This window comes from Musca autumnalis, unplaced genomic scaffold (genome assembly GCF_047663935.1).
Source record: "Musca autumnalis isolate F117 unplaced genomic scaffold, ASM4766393v1 scaffold_5, whole genome shotgun sequence".
NCBI lineage: Eukaryota > Metazoa > Arthropoda > Insecta > Diptera > Muscidae > Musca > Musca autumnalis.
This window is the reverse complement of record NW_027412088.1, coordinates 191,022,277-191,030,754: the sequence shown is the minus strand read 5'-3', so window position 1 is coordinate 191,030,754 and position 8,478 is coordinate 191,022,277.

Genomic DNA, 8,478 nt, shown 5'->3' with positions numbered 1-8,478 from the left:
GGAGCAAGTCCATATATCCTCAGAAATCAGCACGAAAACTGCAAACAATCCATATAATACCATGTATCGTAGTTGGAGTGCACGATAACTCTCGAACGGATCAACATATTTGGTTAAAATTTTGGGTCTTTCAATATTTTGTCCAAACTTAGTTTAAATTCGAAGATAGACCATATCGGTCCACGCCTTCCGGTACCTCCCCCACAAAGGTTCAAAATTTTTCGCCAAGATTGTGGGCATGATAACTCTAGGAGGGAATAACCGAATTGAGCCAAACTTTGCTATTGGTAATATTACTTACTTTACTAATAAAGAAAAAAAATATTTCCTACAGATTTGTATTAGGTCCGAATATGTACTACATCGGATCACTCCTATGGGTACACCCTACCCAAAGTTTGGAAAAAATGCACTCGTCTTGGATCATTCTGAATTTTGTTGCAACATGTAGTTTAGGCCCTTTCCATCCTGGAAAATTTTCCCAACAGCTAAAAAACCTACAGAAGTATTGTGTTAACTTTTTTTCTTCGGGTACGTGGCTGAGGGTATATCTCTGTCGGCTCAGCTGACTGATACTTTCTTGTTTCTTTTGATTTTTCATGGCGAATTCATAGTTTTTTGACATTTTAGATTCGATCAGCTGGGCTGAGGCATCTACCTTTCTAATTGTACCATGCAGCAATCTCAAGACTTTACTATGGAACTCAATCTAGAGACTCATAATATCATTTTAAAATTTCAGTGAAATTATTCTAGTGTGGCCCGGGACTTAATCTCTTGAAATTATTTCATCGAAATCGGTTTAGTGTGTATTGGGACTTTCATCGTTCGTAATTTAGAAATGTTTGGAAATTGCCACAAAATCGCTGAAATGGCACCATTTAACATTCATCTGTGATGCGACCAGCTGATTTGGTGTACTGTACACATTAGATTTATTTTCACATTGACTGTATCTACACGAACATGGAAAAAGTTAATGTTACTGGTATGTCAATAGATGGCGCTGTCACAATTGTTAATGCTTGATGTTAATTCTGTGTTGTTTTTTATGAAAGAAATGATTTACAAAGAAATGATGAGCATGAGTAGCTGCCACCATTATAGTATTTAGGACCATGTCAAAATCATGGATGTTAGGACTCGTATGTTAGATATAATCACTGGAGAATAGCCGTAGACTGTCCCCGCATTTTCACATACAATATCAGGAACCTATGACTTATCCTGATGACGTTATTTTAGTTTATAGTACTAAAATACGTAATTTCAAAAACAGTTCGGATCGAGTACGCATAATCTTCTGCAAGAATTTATTATGAAAAACATCAATAAAATAATTTTGTGACCGCAGATAACGAAAATGTGAATAAAAACGGTAGAATATGGTCCTAAATCATATATAAAAAGCGAAAGCTTCTGGAGATGTTAAATATTATAGCTACTAATTTCTTTTGTCCAGAGACTCATAATGAAATTTGATTTGGAACATTTCTTTTTTTGACACAATCCCCAAAAAGTGAAGTACTTTAGGAGATTTTGACTAAGTATGGAATAAATTTCAAATAAGATTCTAAAAGTTTAACAAATAATTTCTACCTATAATATCTAATTTTGTAACGTAATTTTCTTAACAAAGTATTTTACTTAGATATATAAGCTTCGTTCCTGTACTTTTTAATAGTAAAACTCGTAAAAGAGAGAACTGTAAAAAAATTTTTCTCACACAAAAGTTTTTTGAAATAGTTCGGGAACGGAAAAATTGAAAATATGTCAAACAAGTAAAAAAGTGTCTGTCGGCTTTGCCGACAGATATATACCCTCAGCCAATGTGAAGTGAAACTTTCACCCACGGACAGATCGAATGTCTCTTCAGAATTTTGCGGCCCTTTTTGGACATTTGAACTTGTCGACAAAAATGTGGATTAGGAATTAACTGCACTAAGACACAAATGTTGAACTTTTGTAGGGCAGGTACCCTTAGGGAGGACCGATATGGGCCATTTTAGAAGTTAAACTAAATTTTGATAAAATATTAGGAGATCCAAAGTTTGGAACAAATTTGTTGCCCCATTCAAGTGATATCGTCCTAGCATTTTAGTGATATTTTTTAAATATTGGACATAATATGACGAAGACCAAATGTTAGTCCAAATCGGTTGAACAGTTCGAGAGTTATCGTGCTCTCCGACCGCCACATATGGTGACATATGGGTTTTTTACACCTTTCGGGCTGTTTTCCCAAGAAATATGGACTTGCCCCTGAAAAAACTTTTACCGTCGTAATGGAGGTAGCGAATGCAAATCGCTTCAACAAAAATCAAAGTGATTCGAGAGCAGGTCTTAAAGTGGACTTATTCGAAATTTTGTGTGAGAGCTACCAGAAGGAGTAGACAAATATAGTCCATATTCGAACCTGATCTATATCTGGTAGATATATTAGGATGTGCAAAATATGGATTACATCGGTCACTCCCTTCAAGAGTTATCGTGGGGGAGGTACCTGAAGGAGTGGACCGATATAGCCCATCTTCGAATTTAAACTATGTTTTGATAAAATATTACGAAGGCCAAATTTTGGACCTAATCGACAGATCCGTTCGAGAGTTATCTTGCGCTCCAACCACTACACAAGGTGTCATAGGGGTTGTTTGCATCTTTCCGGCCATTTTCTCAGGAAGTATGGACTTGCCCCTGATAAAACTTGTACCGTCGTATGGGGGGAAGTGAATACAAGTTGCTGCAACAAAAATCAAAGCGATTCGAGAGCAGGTCCTAAACTGAACTTATCCGAAATTTTGTGTGGGAGGTACCCGAAGGAGTGGGCCGATTGAGTCCATATTGGAACCTATATGATCTATATCTGGTAGATATATTAGGGTGTGTAAAGTATGGTCCAATTCGGCCACTCTCTTCAAGAGTTATCGTACTCACAATTTTTCTGAACATTTTTGAACTTTTGTGGGGGAGGTACCTGAAGGAGTGGACCGATATGGCTTATCTTCGAACTTAAACTATGTTTGGACAAAATATTACTAAGGCCAAACTTTGGACCGAATCGGCAGACCTGTTCGAGAATTATTTTGCCCTCCAACCTCCTCACACGGTGTCATAGGGGTTTTTGCAACTTTCAGGCTATTTTCTCAGGAAGTATGGACTTGCCCCTGATGAAACTTATACCGGCGTATGGAGGACAGTGAATACAAGTTGATAAAGCAAAAATCAAAGCGATTCGAGAGATGGTCCTAAACTGAACTTTTCCAAATTTTTGTGTGGGAGGTACCCGACGGAGTGGACCGATTGAGTCCATATTAAAACCTGATCTAAGTCTGGCACACGCTCCACGATGGGCAAAGTATGGACCAAATCGGTTACTCCCTTCATGAGTTATCGTGCGCACAAATTTTCCGAACATTTTCGAACTTTTGTGGGGGAGGTACCGGAAGGAGTGGACCGATATAGCTCATCTTCGAACTTAAACTAAGTTTGGGCAAAATATTACGAAAGCCAAAATTTGAACCGAATCGGTTCATCCGTTCGAGAGTTATCGTGCGCTCCAGCCAGCCAGACAGACAGACGGACGGACATTGCTCAATCGACTCCAAATTGTCTGAAACACATTTCGTCCAAACATACTTGGGGTCTAAAACCATTATTTCGATGAGGCACATTTTGCCCGTATGAAAGTGTATATACCCTCGTTAGCATAAATGCTGAGGGTATAAAAAACTGGAACAAATGTCAAAGTCGGCGTATCAGCCAATCAGACGCCGGCAGCCATGTTACTATTTTTAACACGCTCAAATTTGTCGAGTAAAAAGTTTTTAAAGAGAGCGCCATTCAGCGCCCTTTTTGTTCAAAGAGAAGTGAACATTTTACAACTTTTTTGTGTACGGGAACGCTTTTTCGGGTAAAATGGGTAAAAGTTGCAAAAACTTTTTAGTTCTGGAACACAGCTATAGTTTGTTCTGGGACTTATACTATGTTTACATTTACGAAATCCACTCGATTTCAGCTGTCAATTCCTTTGCGTATACGTCAAATGAAAACTCATCTGAAATCGATTGGATTTCATTTGACGTTTGAGCAATGGAATTGACAGTTGAAATCGAGTGGATTTCGTAAATGAAAACATAGTATTATAGTGAAATTTTGTGTAGAATATTTCTTCTTCTAACAACTTTCGTCTAAAACTAATGCTCTGTTCCAGAACCTGCAAGAAGCTACTACTTTTTACTACGATAACATTTTTTCCTTTATGTTATCGAAAAAATAGTAGAAATTAGTAGATTCTTGCAGTACTGGAACAGACCATAAATTTCATGTTACTTTCATGCATCAACCCGAAAAAAGAACTAAGTCCCGGTCCACACTAGTATGAATTTCATTAAAAAATTTCATGAAATTAGGCGTTCTTAGCTCGAATTCCCTACTACAGCATTTTTATGATTTTATTCTACTATGGAACTCGATCTAGAGACGCATAATTTCGTGTCAAAATTTCAGTGAAATTACTGTAATGCGGCCCAGGACAAAACAAATTTATTCAAAGAATATGTGGGTGTTTTGTTGGCAAATTTGTGGTCTGTTCCAGTACTGCAAGAATCTACTAATTTCTACTATTTTTTCGATAACATAGAGGAAAAAATGTTATCGTAGTAAAAAATAGTAGCTTCTTGCAGGTTCTGGAACAGAGCAAAAATGTATATATTTTCTTGATAAATATTGTAAATACATATTTCATTTATTTGGCGACTTACATTGAAATTTGATGGAGAATATTTTTGTGTTTGACGTCTTCTATCTAGAATGAAGTTTTGTGGGACAAAACGTAATAAACTCAGATAAAGTAAAACATTAACCCTGGATGGAAGATACCAAGGAACGGTCCTGACCGGTTTTAACATGGCAAAGCCCAGGATTTATCTTGGTCCCTCTTTCATCCCAAGTGGACACTGACCTCCCCGTGGTGTCACCTGGGGAACTGCCTTTAACACCCGTTAAAGGTAGTGAGCTAACATGTGCCGCGCGTTCACCCATAAGAACGTTAAAAACTTGGGTTTGGGCGTCGGGTTAGTAACCCTCCCCTAGAAAAAACAGCCTACTATGAAAAAACGAAAGAAAAGAAAAACAAACCCCTCTAAAGTTGACGAACCCCGCAAACGTTTTAAGGACCATGATCTGCGAATCTGCACCTGGAATGTTCGCACTCTTTATAGAGAAGGTGCAGTCTTCGCATTGGCAGACGTACTTGAAAAGTACAAGACCGATATTACTGCCATACAGGAAATACGATGGATTGGGAAAGGCGTCACAACAACACCTAAAGGTGACGCACTGTATTATAGCTGCCATGACGTAAAGCATGAGTTTGGTTGTGGATTCGTAGTTAGTCGGAGACTAAAACATCTTGTATCCAGCTTCACTCCAGTGAATGAAAGACTTGCTGCAATTCGAATAAAAGCTAAATTCTTCAACATCAGCTTTATTTGCGCTCATGCTCCCACTGAAGAAAAGGACGAACAGACCAAAGATATATTTTACGAGTGCTTAGAAGAAACATATGACCGTTGCCCTGCCCATGACATTAAAATCATTCTAGGCGATTTTAATGCCAAAATTGGAAAGGAGAATATCTTTGGCCCAACAGTCGGGAAATTCAGTCTCCACAGTGAAACATCTGACAATGGTATGAGACTGATAGACTTTGCAGCTGCAAAAAACATGGTAGTTAGCAGTACCAGATTTAATCATCTCGATATTCATAAGGGCACCTGGCTGTCTCCAGATCAGAAAACAAGAAACCAAATTGATCATGTTGTGATAGATGGAAGACATTCATCGAGCGTGTTGGATGTACGATCGTTCCGAGGCGCAAACATTGATTCGGACCACTACCTTGTTGCAGCAAAGGTACGCACCCGCTTAAACGTAGCAAACAAAGTACGAGCAGACACAACACGAAAGTTAGACATCGGTAAGCTGCAATCACAACAGATAGCCACAGCATATTCCACTCAACTAGCCCAATTGCTTAATCAAAGCCCTCCTCATCCCGATAACATATCAGCGCAATGGCAAAGCATTGCCCACTCCATGCAAACAGCCGCAAAATCCATACTTGGATACCAGAGACCTCCACCAAGGAATCCATGGTATGATGAGGAGTGTCGTGCTGCCACCGAAGAGAAAAATGCGGCATATAAGGCTACTTTACAATCCGTAGCAACGCGTAGCGCACGAGAGAGATACAGGGAGAAAAGGAGAGAGGAGAAACGTCTTTTCCGCAGGAAAAAGAGAGAGATGGAAAAGCGGGAGTGTGAAAAAATCGAGATGTACAGGAGCCAGAATGAAGTCCGAAAATTCTACCAAAGAGTCAAGCATCAAACTGATGGCTTTGGTACAGGCACATCCTCCTGTAGAGACCAGCAAGGTAATTTGGTAACTGATACAGATAGTATACTCAGGATATGGAAAGAACATTTTTCAAATCTGTTGGTATCCAATAGCAGCGAAGAAGACGAAGATACCACAGTCCCAATCCCAGAAGATGGTATTGAATGTATACTGCCCAGCCAAGATGAGGTAAAGACAGCAATAAATCGGCTGAAGAATAATAAGGCAGCAGGGGCCGATGGCTTACCAGCCGAGCTGTTCAAAACCGGAGGCGAGACGCTGATAAGGTGTATTCATCAGCTAGTTAGCACCATCTGGCAGGAAGAACGAGTACCCGACGATTGGAACCTGAGTATCCTGTGCCCCGTCCACAAGAAGGGAGATAAGACTGTATGCTCTAACTATAGGGGCATAAGTCTACTCCCTATTGCCTACAAGATCGTGTCAGGGATATTGTGCGAACGACTAAAGCCAATGGTCAACGAGATTATTGGACCATACCAATGCGGCTTTAGACCTGGCAAGTCCACCATTGACCAGATATTTACCCTGCGGCAAATCCTGGAGAAGACCCAAGAGATGCAGATCGACACCTACCACCTTTTTGTCGATTATAAAGCAGCCTTCGACAGTCCGCTGCGCTCAAAGGTATTCCAAGCCATGTCTGAATTTGGTATTCCCGCAAAGCTCATCCGGCTTTGTAAAATGACTTTAACTGACACGAGGTCCTCAGTTAAAATAGGAAAGAACCTCTCCGAAGAGTTTGGTACCAAAAGAGGTTTCAGACAAGGAGACAGCCTTTCGTGTGACCTCTTCAACATCCTGCTAGAAAAGGTTATACGAGAGGCAAACGTCAAAAGAAGTGGCACAATCTACACCAATAGTCACATGTTACTTGCTTATGCTGATGATATAGACATCATGGGTCGATCAGTAAAAGAAGTAACTGATACCTTTATAAAGGTCGAAGGAGAATCTGCTAAAGTGGGTCTGGCGGTAAACGGTGAGAAGACCAAGTTGATGGTGTCGACGCGCAATGCGTCCATTGAGCTCGGACCGACTGTGGAAGTTGGTTCCTATAATATTGAGGTAGTAAAAGACTTCGTCTACCTCGGCACCTCCGTCAACACAACAAACGACATCAGTTGTGAAATAAAAAGAAGAATTGTATTGGCCAACAGATGCTACTTTGGATTAAGTAAGCAGTTTAAAAACAAAGCCACATCTCGTCAAACAAAAATAACGCTCTACAAAACACTGATACTACCCGTGCTGATGTATGGCTCCGAAGCCTGGGTACTTGCGCAAGCAGACATGGCAGTGCTTGGTGTGTTTGAGAGAAAAATTCTTCGAAAGATCTACGGACCAATCTGCGTTGACGGTGAATATCGACGTCGCATGAACCACGAGCTGTATCTGCTATACAACGACATGAATATTGTTAAACGTATCGAGATGCAGCGATTGCGTTGGCTAGGCCATATCATAAGAATGAGCGATGATGAACCCGCTAAAAAGGCGTATGAATACATGCCACATGGCGGTGCACGCAGAATTGGCAGGCCAAGGAATAGATGGCGCAAACAAGTGGATGTTGAGATGAAAAGGCGCGGTATTCCAGAGAGCAAAGCAACAAATAGAGAGGAATGGAGATCTCTTCTTAGTTCGGCCTATAGAACAAATGTTCTGTAATGGGCCAGCTAAGTAAGTAAGTAAGTAACCCTAAAACGTGATTTTACTCTTGGCAGATTCCTGGCGTTTAGGTACGATTTAGAGTTTTGGTGTATTCGGGGACCTATAGTAAAATTTTATGACAAATAATTTTGTAGAATATTTTGATTTGATACGATCTCATTTTAAATGAGTTTTTAAACTTTTTTGAAAAAATGGACCAAAAAGACTCCTTTTGTGACTCGCATGAGTGTTCATTTTTTCATAAAAAGATTGTTGTCAGTAATATTGCCAAAGACACCTTATACCTAGAATGCAAGGATTCCAAGGAATCTGATGTCGAATATTTCAAAATCTGTAGAAATGGGCGGAACTTGCCACGCCTATTCAGGTTACTTCCCGACGTAAACT